General features: G+C 46.2%; 1 long non-coding RNA gene across 1 annotated transcript in view; it reads left to right on the forward strand.

Annotated features, from left to right (window-relative positions):
- LOC146072406 (uncharacterized) overlaps positions 1 to 22299 on the forward strand; it is a 135093-nt gene that overhangs the window by 104441 nt on the left and 8353 nt on the right. The window contains exons 2-3 of the long non-coding RNA XR_014473111.1: positions 1858 to 1931; positions 8777 to 8850. This is a non-coding gene — a long non-coding RNA (uncharacterized LOC146072406). The remainder of the gene's footprint in view (positions 1 to 1857; positions 1932 to 8776; positions 8851 to 22299) is intronic.

Here is a 22299-nt window from a genome sequence, read left to right on the forward strand (position 1 = left end):
TGTGGTCTGGGGCTCACTGCCTAATACTGCCGTATCTACCATCTGGTCTGGGGCTCACTGCCTAATAAATACTGCCGTATATCTACCTTTGTAGTCTGGGGCTCTCTGCCTAATACTGCCGTACCTGTCTGGTCTGGGGCTCACTGCCTGAAACTGCCGTACCTGTGTGGTCTGGGGCTCACTGCCTAATAAATACTGCCGTATATCTACCTTTGTGGTCTGGGGCTCTCTGCCTAATACTGCCGTACCTGTGTGGTCTGGGGCTCACTGCCTAATACTGCCGTACCTGTGTGGTCTGGGGCTCACTGCCTAAAACTGCTGTGTGGTCTGGGGCTCACTGCCTAATAAATACTGCCGTATATCTACCTGTGTGGTCTGGGGTTCACTGCCTAATAAATACTGACGTATATCTACCTGTGTGGTCTGAGGCTCACTGCCTAATAAATACTGCCGTATATCTACCTTTGTGGTCTGGGGCTCTCTGCCTAATACTGCCGTACCTGTCTGGTCTGGGGCTCACTGCCTAATACTGCCGTATCTACCATCTGGTCTGGGGCTCACTGCCTAATAAATATTGACGTATATCTACCTGTGTGGTCTGGGGCTCACTGCCTAATACTGCCGTACCTGTCTGGTCTGTGGCTCACTGCCTAATACTGCCGTATCTACCGTCTGGTCTGGGGCTCACTGCCTAATAAATACTGCCGTATATCTACCTGTGTGGTCTGGGGCTCACTGCCTAATAAATATTGCCGTATATCTACCTGTGTGGTCTGGGGCTCACTGCCTAATAAATACTGCCGTATATCTACCTTTGTGGTCTGGGGCTCTCTGCCTAATACTGCCGTACCTGTCTGGTATGTGGCTCACTGCCTAATACTGCCGTATCTACCGTCTGGTCTGGGGCTCACTGCCTAATAAATACTGCTGTATATCCTGGATAGAAGGGGTTTGGGTGATCTGCACCATAAATTAAATGTTAGTATTTTGTATGATTTTTATTTTTGGGTGGAAAAAATGCTCGCCTACCAGGAATTTTTATCAAATATAGTTCCTGGTCTGCTAGGGTGCAGCCCCCTGATTTATCATTTAAGCAGTATAAACAAGAGGAAAGAAAAGAAATCAGTTTCAAATGGGGCGCACTCCTTACCCAAAATGTCTCTTAATGGACTTTTTTATAAAAACGTACCTACTGTTAGGTGTATATTTTATTAGTGTATATTAACACGTTAGCCTATCCGGCCATCACTTATATTGCGGGTTTTCAACTGTATTAGTTGTATGAAACCTTTATATAATATATTCCCTTTACAAGGGATGACACATAGCGAAATTATTAAAAACAAATAAAGATATAGAAAAACATAGAAGTAGAGATTTAAAAAGTGTCTCTGTGACCTATTTGCAGCTTATGTAGGGTTTGCTTATTGCAATTGTATAAGATCTGTGTTCATTGCAATTATAATAAAGAAAGTTTTTCCTTTGTCTGCTGTGTTATGTGTGTAACACGGATTTGTAGTCAGGAAAACTTATCCAGGTAAGTATTCTCTATTCTTATAGGTTAACAGGCTTTTCACTCGGACAATACAAAATCTCGGTTAACAAAGGTAAGTTTTATTTAAACTGCAATTTCTTCTTCTTTTGTAAAACTGAAGGAGAAAGGTTACACTACTTTCAACATTAGATTAACAATCTCTACTGCGGATTATGAGATCTTTTACAATCTTATACATGCAATCTCTATATATTAATAACTAAATGTATTTGGTAAAATAATTATTACGGTATTATTGCGCAATAATGTTTTTGATAATAATTTACGTCTATATTCTAAATATACAAATGTTTCTATTACAGGTTATTTCTACACAACTTTACACAGGAATGAACATTTAGACACTTTCGGGTTCAACAAAAGAACAGGTCTGACAGTAAGTATTCTAGGCAGCGAGAAGTGTTTACACGAGTCTCTAAGACTTTATTAAACGTCTTTATGAAATATAAGTTATGCCCAAGTATTTTCCTCACGATACCTTCACTGTGCACAGACTAGGTTTGGGGTTAAGGGGTCACCTACAAATAGTAGGTAACTGAATGTAAGCTGAACTTTCCTTTTTCTGATTCTCTCAGTCTTGTAACTGGCTGTCTATCTCTCTTCGTGAGTTTAGGGTAAGTATTCCTTGCTGTGGGCGTCCCCAGACCCTCCGGGGGGTCGGGTTTAGCCCTGCTGGCTTGGTGGTACTAGACTATTGCCGCGGCAGAGATGGACGTCCCCTAACCCTCCGGGGGGTCGGGTTTAGTCCGGCTGACTGAGTGGTGTTGAACTATCGTAGCGGCAGAGATAGGCGTCCCCAGACCCTCCGGGGGGTCGGGTTTAGCCCTACTCTAGTTAGTTGGGAATTCAAGGTGGGGATGCTCTGTGAGTCTAACTACTGCTGATATGTCTATATCTTAGACTTTCTGTCCCTTCGCTGTACTGTGGCCGCGAGGAGATCGCTAACTGCAGCCTCAGTCTATTTTCCTTTATGTGAGCTCAGCTGTATGGGGTCAGCAGTGAGGAGGGTATTAGACAGGGGCGGTAGTAGACTTAGTCACACCCCTAATGGGCAGGGTGTTCACTCACCACTCCTTCAATCTAGCCTCCGGTGGTCCTGGTATAATAGCGCCGCCTCCTAGTGACGTTCCCGAGAGGGGACTGACAGCGCAGGGATTCGGGGTACTCGTCACGACCACCCAGCTCGCCCGGACCTCCGCTTCAGCCTCCAGAGCCTCCGGTATGTAATCAATTTCGCTCCGAATGCCGCTAACACAGACGGCACGGTGCGCACTTCCACTCCGTTTCCTATCTTCCCCGCACTGCGCCACCGGTCCTAACAGCCACCGATAACGTCTCCCTGTCCCGTGCTCGCTGCTGCACGTTCCCTTCTGCCTCGAGGTGTCAAACTACCCCGCGCCAGACACAGTGGGGGCTGCTGACTGTCCCTGGAAGTTAACCACGGCAGTCCATTGATTAACACACAGTTTTCTGCGCTGCACTTAATGCCTGTTTTTTCCCTAAATACAAAACATGCAACTATTACAACTCCTAACTTCAACATGTTATATATATATACATGCAGGGTTCTACATACTCCCCCGCTGAAGTTGCGTGTCCACAAGCAACACACATTTTATCTGTTTAACAGTACTTAACAACGATATCTTAGAGGTAGAACCCCTTTTGTGATTCTGGTAGACCTTCTCAATGTGTCAGACTTATCAGTCAGAACTTCACTCGATTCGGTCACCGGACCTTGCACCGGTTCTACAGGTGAGGATCTGTGGGAATCATCCAATAACACAGGATTATCATCTGCACGTGTGGCTAGTCCCATAGGTACAGGGGATGAGCGGGCAGGAGAAGATATCAACATACCACCCCCAGCAGGCCAAAAAGCATTCATTATTTCATGAAACAATTGGACACTATCGGTTGCTTTTGGGGCATTCATTTCCCGGACTTGTTCTGCTCGACCCCCTTCACTCTCCCTATGTGGGGTAACAGCTTTTTTGATTTGGTTTCTGTGGACCACGACCGTCAGTTTCCCTCCCATCTTAGTTATCTCATAAATGTCTTTCTCAGCTCTGGATATGTCGGTTATCATGTATGGTTGTTGTTCCCAGTGGGAGTCTAGTTTGCTATGACGGACATTTTTTCGTCTCCACACTATCTCCTGTAACTTTAGAGGTTCAGCTTTTGCATGTTGATCGTAATACTCGGCCTGTTTTTGATGCTTGTGTTGGACTTGTTGTTCTACAATCCCGTAGGCGGCTTGTAATCGTCGTTGATGGTCTTTTACCCAGTCAGCATGTGCAAAGTCTCGATACACTTCGGTTAGAGGTACGTTTAGTTTCTCGTCTGCGGGTAATCTCCCTTCCCGGCCAAATAGCAGGAAATAGGGGGTGAATCCAGTGGAACTGTGAATAGTGTTGTTATAGACGAATATTATTTCTGGTAGAAGAGTGGGCCAGTCCTTCCTCTCGGTTTCAGATAGGGTTCTTAAGATATTGATTAATGTTCTATTCATTCTCTCCCCAACGCCATTTCCTTGAGGGTGATATGCTGTGGTGTGGGTTTTCTTGCAGCCGTACAATGTGCACAATTCGTGGAATAATCTCGACTCAAAGGCTGATCCTTGATCGGTGAGAATTTGTTTTGGATAGCCATAAGATCGCACGAAAGCTCTCCACAGGATCTCGGCTGTGGTCACAGCGGATAAATCTTTAACTGGCAACACTACTGCGAATTTAGAAAAATGGTCGATCATCGTTAGAGCATATTGGTATCCGGTCCTGCTTGGCTCGAGCTTGACATGATCAATGGAGACCAATTCTAGGGGGTAATGACTGGTAATAGGATGGAGTGGAGCCCGTTGGTTGTGCATCGGTTTCCTCTTTATGGCACAACTGGAGCAACTTTCGCACCACTCTTCCACATCCTTTCGTAGGTCGATCCAATAAAAACGCTGTCGTACTGTACTTTCGAGCTTGTCAATCCCCATATGGCCAGACTGATCGTGGTAGGCCCGCAATACTGTGTCACACTGTTGACGAGGTATGACGATCTGGTATACATAACGATGTGTTTTTGGGTTTATTACTGCCCGCACTAACAACCCTTTCTTCGTCAACAGACGATCTCTCTGTCTCCATAATTTAACAAGCTCGGGGTCAGCCTTCGCCCGTTCCTCCTTTCCGAAGGGGTTCGAAGAAGTCAACAACAACTTTAATCTTTCTAATATGGGGCTCGATACTTGGACTCGTGTCCACTCTATATTCGGATCTATCTGGCTCGGGGTGGCCTCCCTCTTACATGTCTCTTTCCTCTGTTTAGTCGTTATCGTCTGCTGTTTGACGAAGAGGGTATGAAAGTTGGGCATCTCTATCTCTTCCCAGGCATCTTCTTCATCAGCGGAACTGCACTCGTTGTGTAGGCGGGAAAGCGCATCCGCATTGCTGTTACTCCTACCGCTGCGATATTTGATTGTAAATTGGTAATTAGCCAGCCTGGAACACCAGCGTTGTTCGAGGGCCCCCAGTTGAGCCGAGTTCAAATGAGCAACCGGATTATTGTCCGTGTAGGCCACAAACGGAGTGGCCATCAAATAGTCCTTAAATTTTTCGGTGACAGCCCACACCAAAGCTAACAGTTCGAGCTTGAAGGCACTGTAATTCGAGTCGTTTCTCTCGGTCTTCTTCAAGCTCCTGCTGGCATAGGCTATAATGCGTTCTTCCCCGAACTGTCTTTGAGATAATACTGCACCCAGTCCCAAGTAGCTGGCGTCCGTGTATAGTTGAAAGGGTTGACTGTAATCCGGATAAGCCAGGATGGGGGTTTCAGTCATCATCCGTTTCAGCTGATTGAAGGCATTTTGTTGAGTCTCCGTCCACGTCACACGCTTATTTTTATTTTGGTGATGTTTATCAATCCCTCGAAGGAGAGAATGAATGGGGTTCACGACCTGGGCAAAGTTCCGTATGAAGCGTCTATAGTAGCCGACGAAGCCTAGAAAGCTTCGAACTTCCCTCACAGTGGTCGGCGCAGGCCAGTCTCTTATAATGGCGATCTTATCTGGATCCGGGACAACGCCAGCGGCGCTTACAATGTGACCTAGGAACTTAACATTTTCTTGTAATAAATGGCACTTGGATGGTTTGGCCTTCAGGCCGTATTCGGCTAGTCGCTTGAACACCTCATCGAGGTGTTGTAGATGGGCGTGATAGGTCTGAGAATAAATGATGATATCGTCCAAATATATGAGTACCATATCAAAATTGCGGTGGCCCAAGCAATGTTCCATGGCACGTTGAAAGGTACTGGGGGCATTGCATAACCCGAAGGGCATGCGATCGAATTCAAACAGCCCCATTGGGGTAGTGAAGGCTGTTTTTTCACGATCAGAGGGGTCCATCGGTATCTGCCAGTATCCCGAAGTCAGGTCTAGCGTCGAGAAGTACGTGGCAGCTTTCAAAGCGGTGAAAGATTCTTCGATGCGGGGCAAAGGGTAGGCATCTTTATGAGTGATCTGGTTTAACTTGCGGTAATCAACGCAAAACCTCAGATGTCCATCCTTTTTTCGAACCAAGACAATTGGTGCCGCCCATGGGCTATGACTTTCATGAATAACACCGGATGCTTTCATTTCTTCTAGCATTGTCCGCACAGGCTGGTATAGGGCTGGAGCTAAGGGGCGGTACCTTTCCTTAATGGGAGGCGCGTCGCCCGTGGGGATACGATGATGGACGGTCTCCACCTTGCCAAAGTCAGCTTCATGTTGGCTAAAGGTAACAGCATTCTCCTTTACTACCTTGAGAACCCCCTCAATCAATTCGACGGGAGTGCTGGCCTCTCCAATGTTAATTTTTGTCCACCAATCAACGTCTGCTCCCTCTGTCGATTGGGTTTTCTCTTCCATCGTCGTATTCATATGTAGGATCTCGTAGATGTTCTGGAAATTTACCCACAGGAGTCTAGCGATAGTCTGATTTTTGGGTAGGCGGACAGCATGGTCATGTGGGTTCATTATGCGGACGGGGACACGGCCATTTGTCACAGTCACTAAGGCCCTTGCCACTACTAAATCTTTCTGGTTGGTGGCGCTGCACGGTTCCACCATTGCATTGTACTCCCGCCCAGAGGGGCCACATTTCGCCTTTCCCCAAACGATAATCTCGGAGTTTGCCGGTACAATAACAGTCCTCTGATCGGTTATCCTCACTTTTCCCACATCTCCGTTGGGGTTAACAAAACGTTGTTGATTCTGCAAGACTTTAATAGTCTTTCGGATAGCTCTCTGCATCATCACAGTGCCGTGAGACAACTCTTCTTTGAGCGCTCTGATCAGTTCATCGGGACAGTTTTGTAAAATGTTCATGCCAACAATAATAGATGGAACATTCGGATTGGTGGTCTGCGTAATGAGAAACCCTTGACGTGGTAGGATGGTTTTACCCAAACACATGTTCATTTCGCAGTACCCTTTGCATTGAATATCTAAGCCATTACTGGCCAACAGCCGTAGCCAGGATGGAGGAGGAGGTAAATTATCTTTAGCGCCCCAGTAACGTTGAAAGGTGTCACTTTGAATGGTGGAAATCTGAGAGCCCGTGTCAAGCATAGCCAATACTCCGATTCCGTCGATGACAATTGGCAACACAGGACACGGACCCACGTATCTGGGGGCCCACTCCTCCGGAGTGGGGTCTTTTACATTTGATTTCCCCGAGGATTGATCTCCGTCCCCGGGGCTGACGAGTTTAAATCCTCGTCCTGTTGGCAGAATCGTTCGACATGTCCACTCCGATTACACCTCCTGCAAATAGGTCTTCCCTGTGAGTCAAATCTGTCGGTGGGCCTGCGACCCCGGTCCGATATTGTTGACCTCCACTCGTTTCTTGGTTGTCGGTAATTATAGTTTCGGTCTCTATCGCCCCTTCCAGACGATCCCTGCCTTGCAAGCCTTCGAAGTTCTCTCTTTATTTCCTCCATCCCACTGGCCAGGTCTTCCACTTGCCCTTTTAGCCCCTGCGAAGGATCAGAGGATGATGACTGGACATGTTGTACTACAGTTGGAGGTTTCTTTTCAGCCTCTTCAAGTTCAACGTGATCTTCTACAGACCGCGGTGAGGATTCTTGATAGCCCGGCAGCTCTGGGAATGTTACGTCATTGACCGTTTTGCGGCCAATAACCTTTATGGCGACCTCCTTGAAGTCTAAGAAAGAGCATCCCTGTTTTTGGAGTCTCAGTAATTTAAGTTGGGATTTGATACCACTGTTATTAGTCCCTTCAATGAATCTATTTATCAGCGTATCGTTGACCTCTACCACTTCCTTGCTATTCACCAACTGAATTGCTTTGAGTGATTCCTGTAGGCTTAGGGCAAAATCTCTTAGACTCTCTCCCGGTAATTGTTTCCTTGCATAGAAATCGGATTTCAGTTCGGATAGAGTCGATGTATCGAATGTGGTCGCCAGTCTAGCAAAGATCTGTTCCGCATTTTTCCTTTCTTCATCCGGCCAGGATAGCACCTCTCTCAGAGCTGATCCTTTTAGTTGTCCTATAAGGACTTCCACTTGTTGGTGCACTTCCATCGGGCATAAGGTGAACATTGACCGTAACTTCGTTTGAAACTGGATCAACGTATTGGTGTCTTTCCTCGGAATTTCCCCGGAATAGATGGGTAGCCAGGGGGTTCCGAAATAATATGGTAACGTTATAGCGTTTACACCTGTCATGGTTGCTTGGGTGGATGAAGTGCTGGGTTCAGCGTTTAATTGTACATCTACTGGGGCCTCCGACTCTGACTCTCCAGATGTCGACATATTCGTTTCGTTTGTTTATTTATTGGTTCGAATCCTGTTCGTCAGACGCCAATCTTTGTGTAACACGGATTTGTAGTCAGGAAAACTTATCCAGGTAAGTATTCTCTATTCTTATAGGTTAACAGGCTTTTCACTCGGACAATACAAAATCTCGGTTAACAAAGGTAAGTTTTATTTAAACTGCAATTTCTTCTTCTTTTGTAAAACTGAAGGAGAAAGGTTACACTACTTTCAACATTAGATTAACAATCTCTACTGCGGATTATGAGATCTTTTACAATCTTATACATGCAATCTCTATATATTAATAACTAAATGTATTTGGTAAAATAATTATTACGGTATTATTGCGCAATAATGTTTTTGATAATAATTTACGTCTATATTCTAAATATACAAATGTTTCTATTACAGGTTATTTCTACACAACTTTACACAGGAATGAACATTTAGACACTTTCGGGTTCAACAAAAGAACAGGTCTGACAGTAAGTATTCTAGGCAGCGAGAAGTGTTTACACGAGTCTCTAAGACTTTATTAAACGTCTTTATGAAATATAAGTTATGCCCAAGTATTTTCCTCACGATACCTTCACTGTGCACAGACTAGGTTTGGGGTTAAGGGGTCACCTACAAATAGTAGGTAACTGAATGTAAGCTGAACTTTCCTTTTTCTGATTCTCTCAGTCTTGTAACTGGCTGTCTATCTCTCTTCGTGAGTTTAGGGTAAGTATTCCTTGCTGTGGGCTTCCCCAGACCCTCCGGGGGGTCGGGTTTAGCCCTGCTGGCTTGGTGGTACTAGACTATTGCCGCGGCAGAGATGGACGTCCCCTAACCCTCCGGGGGGTCGGGTTTAGTCCGGCTGACTGAGTGGTGTTGAACTATCGTAGCGGCAGAGATAGGCGTCCCCAGACCCTCCGGGGGGTCGGGTTTAGCCCTACTCTAGTTAGTTGGGAATTCAAGGTGGGGATGCTCTGTGAGTCTAACTACTGCTGATATGTCTATATCTTAGACTTTCTGTCCCTTCGCTGTACTGTGGCCGCGAGGAGATCGCTAACTGCAGCCTCAGTCTATTTTCCTTTATGTGAGCTCAGCTGTATGGGGTCAGCAGTGAGGAGGGTATTAGACAGGGGCGGTAGTAGACTTAGTCACACCCCTAATGGGCAGGGTGTTCACTCACCACTCCTTCAATCTAGCCTCCGGTGGTCCTGGTATAATAGCGCCGCCTCCTAGTGACGTTCCCGAGAGGGGACTGACAGCGCAGGGATTCGGGGTACTCGTCACGACCACCCAGCTCGCCCGGACCTCCGCTTCAGCCTCCAGAGCCTCCGGTATGTAATCAATTTCGCTCCGAATGCCGCTAACACAGACGGCACGGTGCGCACTTCCACTCCGTTTCCTATCTTCCCCGCACTGCGCCACCGGTCCTAACAGCCACCGATAACGTCTCCCTGTCCCGTGCTCGCTGCTGCACGTTCCCTTCTGCCTCGAGGTGTCAAACTACCCCGCGCCAGACACAGTGGGGGCTGCTGACTGTCCCTGGAAGTTAACCACGGCAGTCCATTGATTAACACACAGTTTTCTGCGCTGCACTTAATGCCTGTTTTTTCCCTAAATACAAAACATGCAACTATTACAACTCCTAACTTCAACATGTTATATATATATACATGCAGGGTTCTACATGTGTTTATTATTTCAATTGTTATTATTGTGTATCCACTCCTTCTTTGACCTTTAGTATCATAAAAAATGATGTCAAATTGATAGGTTGGTATACTTTGTATCAATATAATTTTGACACAGTTATTGGTGGAATTATTCTGTCTTATAGTGTATGTCAAATTCTCTCTCCAATATATTTATTTATTTATTTATTTACAGTTTCTTATATAGCGCAGCAGATTCCGTTGCGCTTTACAATAGTAGACAGTGATAAGACAAACTGGGTAACAGACAGACAGACTTGGAGGTAGGAGGGCCCTGCTGCAAGCTTACAATCTATAGGATCAAGGATCACTTCTTCTGGATGCTCAAATGTTCACTTGCTGTCCTGAAGTGTGATTGGTCTCAGAACATGGTATAAATAAAAGGGGATGCCTGCCGTTCAGCCCAGTACTCCCTTATGTGGGATGTCTGAGAGTCAATGAACAGGGATTTTCACACATGTACGCATAAATGTGTTGGGATTACTGTTGCTCACGCATACAAATAGGGACACCAGTCTGGTTACGTGATGCTAATGTGTTTCATAAGGGGTGTTCCTTACAATTTGCCACTGTACCCAGGTACGCACTGTGAAATCAGTTCAAGTGTTATTCTTAAACATATACACAGTGTGAAACCTTAGCGTACAGGCTAGGTGACCACACGATTTAAATCATGGTATTGCTGTAACTTCCCCTCTCAATATGCACATTTATTGGTACAATTTATTTCAATACTTCAGTGATCAAGCGTGCGTGTGCAGGTAAGATTTATATTCATATGCACAGAAAATATAGTTTACAACTGAGTTATATTCTCATTCACGTTTTACGTTAAATATTTTGATTGTTTTTAAACAAAGTGTTGTATTCCTGCATACACACCAGGCAATCACCAGATTGGACCACAATTTATTTTGCGCAAGTCCGCATGGTATTCATATCCAGTCGGTGATTTATTACTTCTCAGTATGTACACAGATTTAATCAGATCCCTTTTATTCTGTTAGGCACATATTTAGGTCTGAATTTTATTGCATTGCTCGCGTACACATGTGACAATCTACAGATTTAACTTCTGAGTTGGATCTGTTCATGCCGTGTTATTATCACACTGCTCATACATGAAATGATGGCTGGATGAGAGTAAGTATAACTTTATACGTTTATTAGTAATATCAAGTTTCAAGGAGAATTTGCTTTTATTTTCTCCAAACACAGTGCTAGAAACTGCAGGTGTTTATATCACGTTATTTGGAGCGTATTCACATGGATCTGTACATCCCATTAATTGTACAAATACGAGACTTATAACAAGTGCTCAGTATTGAGTATATACATCATATATTGTTGCCGCTGCACTGTATCCTCGCGTGCAGTCACACCACGTATTATATCAGCGGTTGTCTGCCGCTATGTATGGCTACAGTGACGGCTGTCAGTGTCTCCTGCGTCTTGAGTCAGAGACTGGATCTCCTTCGCTGGCTTGTATTGCCGTGACAGTGACTAATATATTTGGAAAGCCAGATTTATTGGCATGGGATGGTTTGCATCTTACAAACGTGCAGATAGATGCTCCCAGCCGGAGTGTAAGTCTCTTTGGCTGGCGTGTTCTGCCGCAGCAGTTATAAAGCACAGGTACAAATAAACGCCCCAAGCCAGGGAATAGGTCTCTCTGGCTGGCGTGTGCTTATCGCAGTAATATTACATACATTAGTAATGCTAAGTCGGTTACACAGAATAATTAAACACCAAACAGACATACAAATGAACACAGATTATTGCTACAAGGTCACAGAGTGAATGCCAATGCGCATTGGCATTCACTCTGTGACCTTGTAGCAATAATCTGTGTTCATTTGTATGTCTGTTTGGTCCTGCAGTCCATCTCACCTGCATGAATGACTCCATAGATACTTCCGGAGGATCCTGCAGCGCTACGCCTACTACTACTGCCGCTGCTCATGCTCCTGGAAGTCAGTCATCATCCCAGAGGGGAAGTCGTAAGACCGCTACGTGTTTCACTAAGCAATTGACCGTCCAACAGTCATTTTCCATGAGGATGAAATACGATAGCAGTCATCCTATGGCAAAGCGGATAACTGTGGCCTTGACAGCTATGTTGGTGTTAGACGTGCGTCCGGTGTCCGCCGTCAATGGAGTGGGATTTAAACGGTTGATGCAGGTATTGTGTCCCTGGTACCAAATCCCGTCTAGATTCCACTTCACTAGGCAGGCGATACCCGCGATGTACAGGGACGTCAGAAAAAGTGTCCTCAGTGCCCTGAAAAATGCGGCTGTGCCCACTGTACACTTAACTACAGACATGTGGACAAGTGGATCAGGGCAAACTAAGGACTATATGACTGTGACAGCCCACTGGGTAGATGCATCGCCTTCCGCAGCAGCAGCAGCATCTCCTGCACGCCAGCTCCTTCCAAGGCAGGCTACGCTGTGTATCACCGGTTTCAAGAAGAGGCACAGCACCGACAACCTCTTAGAGAAACTGAGGGAAATCATCTCCCTGTGGCTTACCCCCCTTAGACTCTCCTGGGGATTTGTGGTGTCAGACAACGTCAGTAACATTGTGCGGGCATTAAACATGGGCAATTTCCAGCACGTGCCATGTTTTGCCCACACAATAAATTTGGTGGTGCAGCATTTCATAAAAAATGACAGGAGTGTGCAGGAGATGCTTGCGGTGGCACGCAAAATTTGCTGACACTTTTGCCATTCTGCCACTGCCTGCCGAAGGCTGGAGCAGGAGCAAAAACTCTGCAACCGGGGGGGCGTGGCCTGGCTGCAGAAGGAGCAAGACGTGAGGTGCCTGAGCTCCGTCCCTGCTGACATCTCATCTGCACAAAATCCCCGGTTCCCGAAGCCATCCAGCCCTACAACTTGGTACCACACCTGGGGAGACCCCAATAAAGGAGTGGGAAAGGCCGCGGAGTCGGGGGACCTCTCTGAGAGGTCCCCGCGGATTGTGGCCTAGTACCCCCTTGAAGCCGGGGGCTCGCGTAACACCGCCGCCCACCGGAAACACGGAGCAGAGTGGAGCCGCATAACCAGCTACTTACCCGGCGGGGGGAGCCCTCGACTCGGCGGCACCTGAAGGAAGAGTGGCGCTGGTCTGAGAGAGGTGAGGGGTAGCGCAGCAGCCGGCTCTGTACGAGTCGCGGCCGCCATATTGGATTCCCGCGACGCGGGCCTGAACTCCAGGAACAGCGGGGAGGCTGAGGGTAGACGGCAGTCAGCTCCCTCCTCTAATCTAACAGTGTTCCCAGGGCCCCGCTGGATCTCTAAAAGGGCAGACAAAACGATCTGCATCACTGTTATACCTGGCACAGTGGACTGTATATAGGGCTGGGTGCATACAATATATAGGGGGTGGGTGCATGAGCCAGAGGGTGACCCATAACCCCTCAGGATCCCCACAAGGAAATAGCAGCAGGGTCCCTGGCTCTATATAGATTTTTCAAGGCATGTGAAGAGGCTGTGAAAGACTCTGTATTTACAAACACAAGAATCCTGTAATCTCCTATATACTGTCATTCAAACTGAGCTTAAGGTCCTGCTGCTAAGTATTGAAAGGCTTTCATTAATACAACAAAGGATCCTCTATTATTACAAAGTTTTAAGCTGACAGGCCAGCTGTTTCAATCCATATTTATTGCTTGCTGATAATACAGAGTACACTGTCGGAACTGCACATATCCAGACTGTGCTTATAAAGCCATATGGTGTAACTCAGCCCAATAGTGCCATCTAGTGTTATAGGTGGAGAACAACAGCCACTCTCCCTTCTCTTGGCTTTACACTTGTGTTAATTTGAAGCATTAAAGTAAACAGGCCATTTTATACCTGGGGGTGATGTGCACAGAGCCGTGGGATCCCGCCACCCACAGGAATACTCCCAAAGACAGCGTTTGATGGCAAAAATACCTCAGGAATAAAAATGCGGCGCTAACAGGCCACGTGGGGGAGGACATGCGTGAAGCTGCCTACCAGTTATGATTACATTGCCGAAAATCCATCATATGAGTACCCAGTCTCAACACACATGACAAAACGCCGCCACAACGGGCTCAAAGAAAAAAAGCCGTCTAAAACAACACAAGCTCAAGCTTTCTGTTCTCTGTTCGGAGCTCCAACACGCGACTCCCTTTCATCGACGTCGAGTATACATACCCCCGACCCACGTCCAGAAGATCACACTAACCAGAGCCCTCCTCATCCAGCCTCATCGGAAGAAATAGAGATGGCCTCACAGGACCTGACCACCATACTCACCAAACTTAGGCCCTTATTCTGGTTCGTGCGGTACGGCCCGCGTGCGGCCGTACCGCCGATGTTTTCCGTCTGCACATGCGCAGAGGTCAATCTGCGCATGTGCAGGCGAATTCGCCGCACATAACGTTTGTACGCCGCAAAGGGGGCGTATAGGGGCGTGAGGGGCTTCATGCCCTCATTTCCCTATGTATACGCCCCGCGTTTCATGGGCGTTCCCATGCAAACGCGGGGCGTACGCATGGTAATGAGGCCATGACGCAACTCATGGGGGCGGAAAGCTGACGTCGCCGGATGTCAGCTTTCAGCCCCCATACAAGCTACCACACGGACGATTGTCCGTGTGGTCTCAGCTTGCGGGAGCTGCCGCGGCGTGCGGACCTGCCTTCGATGGTCGACGACCATCGAATGCAGGGGGCAGCTCCCACCATGGTGGAGGCGTACGCCTCCACCATTTTCATGCGGATCGGCAGCCGTCCGTGTACGGACGGCCGTGCCGATCCGTCTTGTAGGCGGGGATTCGTCTGGTGCGGTCGGAGCCGCATATGCGGCTCGACCGCACCAACCAGAATAAGGGCCTTAAAGAGATTCCTACCCGGCAAGAGATACAGGAAGATCTTCTTTCCTCTGAAAAGAGGATCCAGGAATCAATGCAGACTCAAATCGCCTCTATTAAATCAGATTTCAAGCACCTTGCAAACCGAGTAGTACTGCTGGAGGAACAAGCAGAGGAGGTGGACACTCGGATGTCAGATATACATGACCTAGTGTCCCGGCAGTCTAGGGCCTTGACAGAATTGGGCCGCAGGCTTGATGATATGGACAATCGTGGGAGGAGAAATAATCTACGGATTAGAGGTATACCGGAAGACATTCAACCCCAAAATGTAGAGGGCGCTCTGTCCAAAATTTTCAAAAACCTCATTGAGGCAGATGCAGAGCACCGAATAGTCTTTGATAGGGCACACAGAGCCCTTAAGCCCAAAGGAGCTCCCTCGGAGAAACCCAGAGACATAATTTGTAGGCTCCACTATTTCCAAGAAAAGGAAGAAATTCTGAGGGCAGCACGTCTTTCGCCCGGTCTCACTTTCAATGGACACGACATCCAGATATACCAAGACCTGTCATGGACAACTTTACAGCAAAGACGCCTACTACGCCCCATCACAGATGAACTAAAGAAGAGAAATATTAAGTTCAGATGGGGATTCCCAATAAGCATCCAGGTTGTTCATGGGGGTAAAACATGCATCCTTCAAGACCCCGAAGGTGTGATCTCTTTTTGCAATGCTCTGGACCTGCCACCTCCAGTTTTGTCCAACTGGTTGGATCCAATGGAACTGTCGGTTAGATCGAGACCGCGCAGGGAGCACTGGCAAGAGATCCATCACAGTAAGAAAAAGAAGCCCGGAAACCCACCACCAACGACGCCGAGTGGCGGATCAAGAGATCAGCTATCAGGCCAGCAGAGATCCCCGGGGTCTCTCACACCAGACACGTAAATATCTGCTGAAACTGGCAAAGACTGTCTAGTTTGTTTTACGGCTAAAAATCCTTTTCTAGTTTAATGAGAATAAGACCGTTCGATTTAAAAATGTATGGTATATGATTGCTCGCTTATAGTTTATATATTGCATCGAATAAGTTGGATGGCACTCTGGGCTGGCCGTGCAGTGCATGATCAGATGTTTTATCTGGTCTTACAGGAACATGTCCAAAGTGCATGACCGAAGTAATCTTTCTTGATAATGCATCGTATAGGGTCATGAGGATTCCAGGAAGCACTCTTAATAAGTATAGATGTGGTCGTCTTTTTTTTTTTTTTTTTTTTGGTAGAGTGTGCGGCTCGGCTAGTCCAGAGGAAACGCCTAGTTTGGGCCCTGTTGTAGGCCACTGTTACATAAAGCTAATATTAATAATAATTTGATTCTTGAGTAGACTACTCAGTAGGAGACTGGTTATTTTATTGTTTGATATTTTATTGTTCCATTCATGCTTTATATTAAGGGCGGCCCGCCCTGTTCTCCCCCATACCCCTTAAGCTCTGCTGTAGACACGTAGACCATGGGACGAATTGAGCTTCCCTTGGCTAAAAATGCAGAGTTTCCCATACTTATTGTATGGGCCTATTGCTTAGGCAATAACAGTTTTTCCCCTATAGTTATAGTACGTCCTCGTATGTTCACCCTCCCCACTCCTAACCCTTCACCTAAACCTTGGAAAGGGGGCCCTAATCTATTGATTTGTTTTAGGATCAGAGATGGTGGTTAATCTAAAGATAGTGTCCTTGAATGCGAGAGGTCTCAATGTCCCTGAAAAAAGATCTAAATTATTGCACTTAATGCACACTGAGAAAGCAGACGTTATATTTTTTCAGGAAACACATTTTAAAGGAGACGCGGCTCCTAGGCTGTCATCCCGACATTACCCGACAGGTTATTTTAATAACTTTTCCGATTCCAAATCTAAAGGTGTTGCCATATTGTTTTCTAAAACCATTCCCCTTTCAGACGTTGTAGTGCAGCCTATAGGGAATGGTAGAGGACTTTTAGTTAAGACTACTATATCTAACCAGACTTTCTCATTCATAAATTTGTACTTACCAAATAAGGGGCAGCTGCGTTTCTTCAAAGAGGCTATGGAATTAGTAGAGGGCAAGCTGGAGGGTGTCGTGGTGACTGGGGGCGATTTCAATTGGGCTATAGACCCCGAATTGGACACAACTACATCCACTACCAATACCCCTCAAAAAGATATAAGACGTTTCAAAGCCATACTACATGACTTCCAAATGATTGACACGTGGAGGCTATTACATCCCAAGGACAAGGATTTTACTTTTTATTCCCACCCACACAAGTCATACACTAGAATAGACTATTTGTGTCTGGGACAAAGCTCATTGGAACTGATTAAAGATGCGACAATAGGGCAGATGGTAGTATCTGATCACGCACCCATATCCCTTACCCTGTCCCTGCAGAATCCCACTTCCCGACAATGGAACTGGAAATTCAATGAACAGTTCCTTAGGGAAGACGACTGTAGGACACAGATTGGAGTAGCTATAAGTGACTACATCGAAACCAATGAGACTGAAGGGATGTCACCAGTCACTATCTGGGAGGCACACAAATGTGTAATACGGGGTAAATGTATTCAACTAGGCTCATGGTTGAAAAAAAAGAGGGCAGAATGTAGGGAGGCCTTGTTAGGAAAGATAAAGTCCCTGGAATTGGCACATAAGTCTTCCCTGACATCTGATACCTTCTTGGAAATACAAGAAGCTCGTACGGCACTGAATAGCCTACTCAATGACAGCACGCGCAGAGCGTTTAGACGGTGCAGACACAAATTCCACAGATGGGGCAATAAACCTGGCAAACAATTAGCGAGGGCATTGAGGGCGCAAAGGTCCCTGACCTATATAAAGGAAATGAAAGACTCTGAAGGCCGAACACACTCAAGTAACTCGCAAATAGCACAGATATTTCACAAATATTACACTGCACTATATAATCTAACCGGGGAAGACCAGGTGGGAGGGAGGTCGACCATAGAAAGGGACATTCAGGAATACCTATCAGAAATACAATATCCCGTCCTTCCCCAAGATTTAACATCCTCTCTTAATGAACCGTTTACGGAAGAAGAACTCAAACTAGCATTAAAAAGTACTCCGTCGGGCAAAAGCCCAGGGCCAGACGGCTTCCCAGTGACTTATTATAAAACTTTCCAGGAGAAACTCCTCCCCCTCTTGTTGCGGGCATGCAACGCGATATCCACAAAGCAACCTTTGTCGCATCAGTCACTTGCTGCACATATTACAATACTACCAAAAGAGGGGAAGGACCCTTCACTCCCTGCAAGCTACCGCCCCATTTCCCTTCTTAATATAGACACCAAGTTATTTGCGAAATTATTGGCAAACCGCCTGGCGACTTTAGTCCCTATGGTAGTACACGAAGATCAGGTGGGCTTTGTGAGGGGCAGAGAAGCGAGGGAAAACACTATCAGGGTATTCGACATAGTTGCACATGCCCAGACAACACATACCCCAATCATGTTCCTATCCACCGACGCTGAAAAAGCGTTCGATAGGGTGGACTGGAAGTTTATGGAAATGACTTTGAGACACATAGGTTTAAATGGTCAATTTCTGCAAAAGATTATGGCACTATATAATGCACCTACTGCACAGATAAGGGTTAATGGCACACTATCCCCTCCGGTCGCTATCGCAAATGGGACAAGACAGGGATGTCCCTTATCACCTTTAATTTATGTACTCTGTATGGAAGCCCTGGCTAGGGCAATTAGGAATAACTCCAGTATTAGAGGTCTAAGGGTAGGGAAGACCGATCACAGATTGGCACTATTTGCCGACGACCTCTTGGCGATAATCTCGAATCCAGTGGTATCGTTACCGAATCTTATGGGGGAATTCTCAAGATATGGGAAATTATCTAACTTTAAAATAAACTACTCAAAATCTGTAGCACTAAACATAACACTTCCCACTCACACAGTTGAATCTCTCAAGCCCAGATTCCCCTTCCAGTGGGCTACCTCCCATATTAAATATCTGGGGATACAAATCCCTAGCACCCTGTCCTCTGCGGTCTCTCTCAACTACACTCCCTTACTCCGGGGTATTCGCCGAGAATTATCACAATGGGCGACACAGAGATTTTCTTGGCTGGGGAGGATGAACATTATCAAAATGAATATTCTCCCAAGATTCTTATATCTCTTCCAAGCAATCCCCTTAAGGATCCCGGCGCAATACCTCGGAGAGGCACAGAGAGTTATTAGTAAATTTGTCTGGGGGGGCAAAAAGCCCAGATTTAAACATGCCTATCTATATTATAACAGAGATAGAGGGGGACAACGTTTGCCTATGTTACTAGCCTACTACCAGGCAGCAGTTTTACACAGGGTACTGAACTGGACTAGAGCAGATGTTAACCCCAAGCAATGGGTTGAATTGGAGATACAATCTTCCTCTTTAAATTTGCAGCTCATCCCCTGGCTGGCTAAAATACCCTCGACTAAGCTTCCCACAATTGAGGCCACTTTATCAATGTGGAAAAATCTTAGACACAAGCTTGGTCTCTCAACCCCCAACACCCTTCTACTACCTTTTGTGGACAACCCAGAATTCCCCCCTGGAACTTCTGGGGCGCAAGCAATTAGGTGGAAACAGCAGGGCCTTACTAAAATTATTCACTTAGTGTCGGGTGGGAAAATTGCTGCTTTTACGGATTTGAGAGCTGGAAAGGAACTGGCCAAATCAGATGCTTGGTTTTATTTTCAAATAAGACACTTTATCCACTCGAAAAGACCAGATGATACCCTTAAAAAAGAACCAACGCAATTTGAAATGCTATGCTATCGAGCCTCTGAGCCCACACATGCATTATCAACAATATATCAATTATTGCTAAAGGGTCATTTTCCTGATAATCCCTCTTTCTGTGAGAAATGGGATAGGGACCTACTACAATGGGGCATAACGATAGAATGGGAAAAACAATTCGAGGTCATGGCAAGATGCTCAACAAGTCTAGAGGTGATAGACACTCAATATAAATTGCTAACCCGTTGGTACAGGTGCCCAGATTTCCTTCATAAAATATTTCCCACGGTATCTCATTTGTGTTGGAGGTGCGGGTCCTCAAGTGGTACTTTGATTCATATTTGGTGGGAGTGTGCCAAGATTAGACCCTTCTGGGACAAAGTAATACAATTATCCTCAAAGATGTTAGGTTCCCAAGTACCGGAGGGTCCCGACTTCTGGCTTCTCTCCCATTCCAAAATCCCGTTACATAAATACAAAAAGTCCTTATTAAAACACTTGAACAATGCCGCCAGGGCTGTAATACCGACACACTGGAGAGATACAAAGTCCCCAACAATATGGGAATGGTTTTGTAGAGTTGACTTTTATTGCACTATGGAAGATATCTATTTTGATGCTTTAGATAAACAGGCAGACTATATGGCGACATGGGCATCATGGATAGACTTTAAATCTTCGTCAATGTATAAAGAACAGGCTCCGTGAATTAAGACGCCTTGAGACTCTCTCAGCAATGAGCCCACATAGACTTGAGACCCACCTGACCTGATACACCTTTTGGTCCCAATAGATATGAGTTATATAAAGGCCCCCAGACCCCCCCTTTCATCCCTCCTCACCCCCCCCCCTAAGTTTAATCTCCCCGGTTCCTTTGGTACCCACCGTACCACCCTGAGATGTTACGGTGCTCCCTTTTTCCTAGGCATACGCGCTATGTCACTTATTCTTAATATTACTCTTGATGGAGAACCCCGTCACAGAGGCCCTAATCTTTTTTATTGAAAAGGTACTCTACTCCTCCACAGACGTAGGCCAGATTTTTCTATGAAGAATTGTTCAATTGTAACTGGCTTCGGTCTAGAAATGTTTCATAAGATACTGACCATGTATGTTCTTCGGAATAATGTACCTGTTTATTCTCCTGTAAGAATGTATTACCTGTATGCCTATACCTATGTTTCTATCTGAAAACTAAATAAAGTATACATAAAAAAAAAACTCTGCAACCTGCCCTGCCATCAGCTGAAACAAGAGGTGGTGACGCGCTGGAACTCCACCCTCTATATGCTACAGAGGATGGAGGAGCAGCAAAAGGCCATTCAAGCCTACACGGCCACCTACGACATAGGCAGAGGAGCGGGGCTGCACCTGACTCAAGCGCAGTGGAGGCTGATTTCCATGTTGTGCAAGGTCCTCCAGCCGTTTGAACTAGCCACATGTGAAGTCAGTTCTGACACTGCCTGCATTAGTCAGGTGATTCCCCTGATCAGGCTATTACAAAAGCAGCTGGAGAAAGTGAAGGAGGAGCTAAAGCGGAGCGATTCCGCAAAGCATGTTGCTATTGTGGATGAAGGGATGAAGCCCTCCATACGCTTTGCCAGGATACGAGGGTGGTCAGTCTGTTAAAGTCAGAGGAATACATTTTGGCCACAGTGCTCGATCCTCGGTTTAAAGCGTATGTTGTGTCTCTGTTTCCGGCGGACACAAGTCTACAAAGGTGCAAAGACCTGCTGGTCAAGGAGATTGTCATCTGAAGGGGACCGTGACACGGCCCCAGCTCCTCCTTCATTTTCTCCCCCACCTGTGCCTGTGAGGAAACAGCTGCGATTTCCCACACAACCCGCTGGCGGGGATGCAGGGCAGGCAGCAGGGAGTTTGGACATCTGGTCCGGACTCAAGGACCTGCCAACGATTGCTGACATGTCTACTGTCGGTGCATTGGATGCTGTCAACATAGAAAAAATGGTGGATGATTACTTTGGTGACAGCATCCAAGTAGACATGTCAGACAGTCCTTACCTGTACTGGCAGGAAAAAAAGGCAGTTTGGAAACCCCTGTACAAACTGGCCCTATTTTACCTGAGTTGTCCCCCCTCCAGTGTGTACTCCGAAAGAGTATTCAGTGCAGCGGGGAACCTGGTCAGTGAGCGGCGAAGGAGGTTGCTCCCGAAAAATGTTGAGAAAATGTTTATAAAAATGAATTATCACTTATTCAATGAAGACCAGGAATTGCCTCCAGAGATTATAACGGGACCTGTGATTGTGGAGTCCAGCGGGGACGAATTGATAATCTCTGAGAATGAGGAAGTACACATTTCAGCCACAGTTTTGTAGGCCCTGTCGCTGAAATGTTTGGTTTGTTAAAGTGTGCATGTCCTATTTTCGCAACATAAGGGTGGGTGGGAGGGCCCAAGGACAATTCCATCTTGCATCACCATTCATTATTCCTACTGCTGAGAGTCATTCATATGTGGGACTTGTCTTTTCAATGCATACAACTGTTTGCATTCCACTAACGAAAGTAATTGATTGCTGCACCAATCGCCCACTGCTGTTTGCAGCTCTCACCCTGCATTAATTTG

Source organism: Crinia signifera, chromosome 4 (assembly GCF_055691185.1).
Source record: "Crinia signifera chromosome 4, ASM5569118v1, whole genome shotgun sequence".
NCBI lineage: Eukaryota > Metazoa > Chordata > Amphibia > Anura > Myobatrachidae > Crinia > Crinia signifera.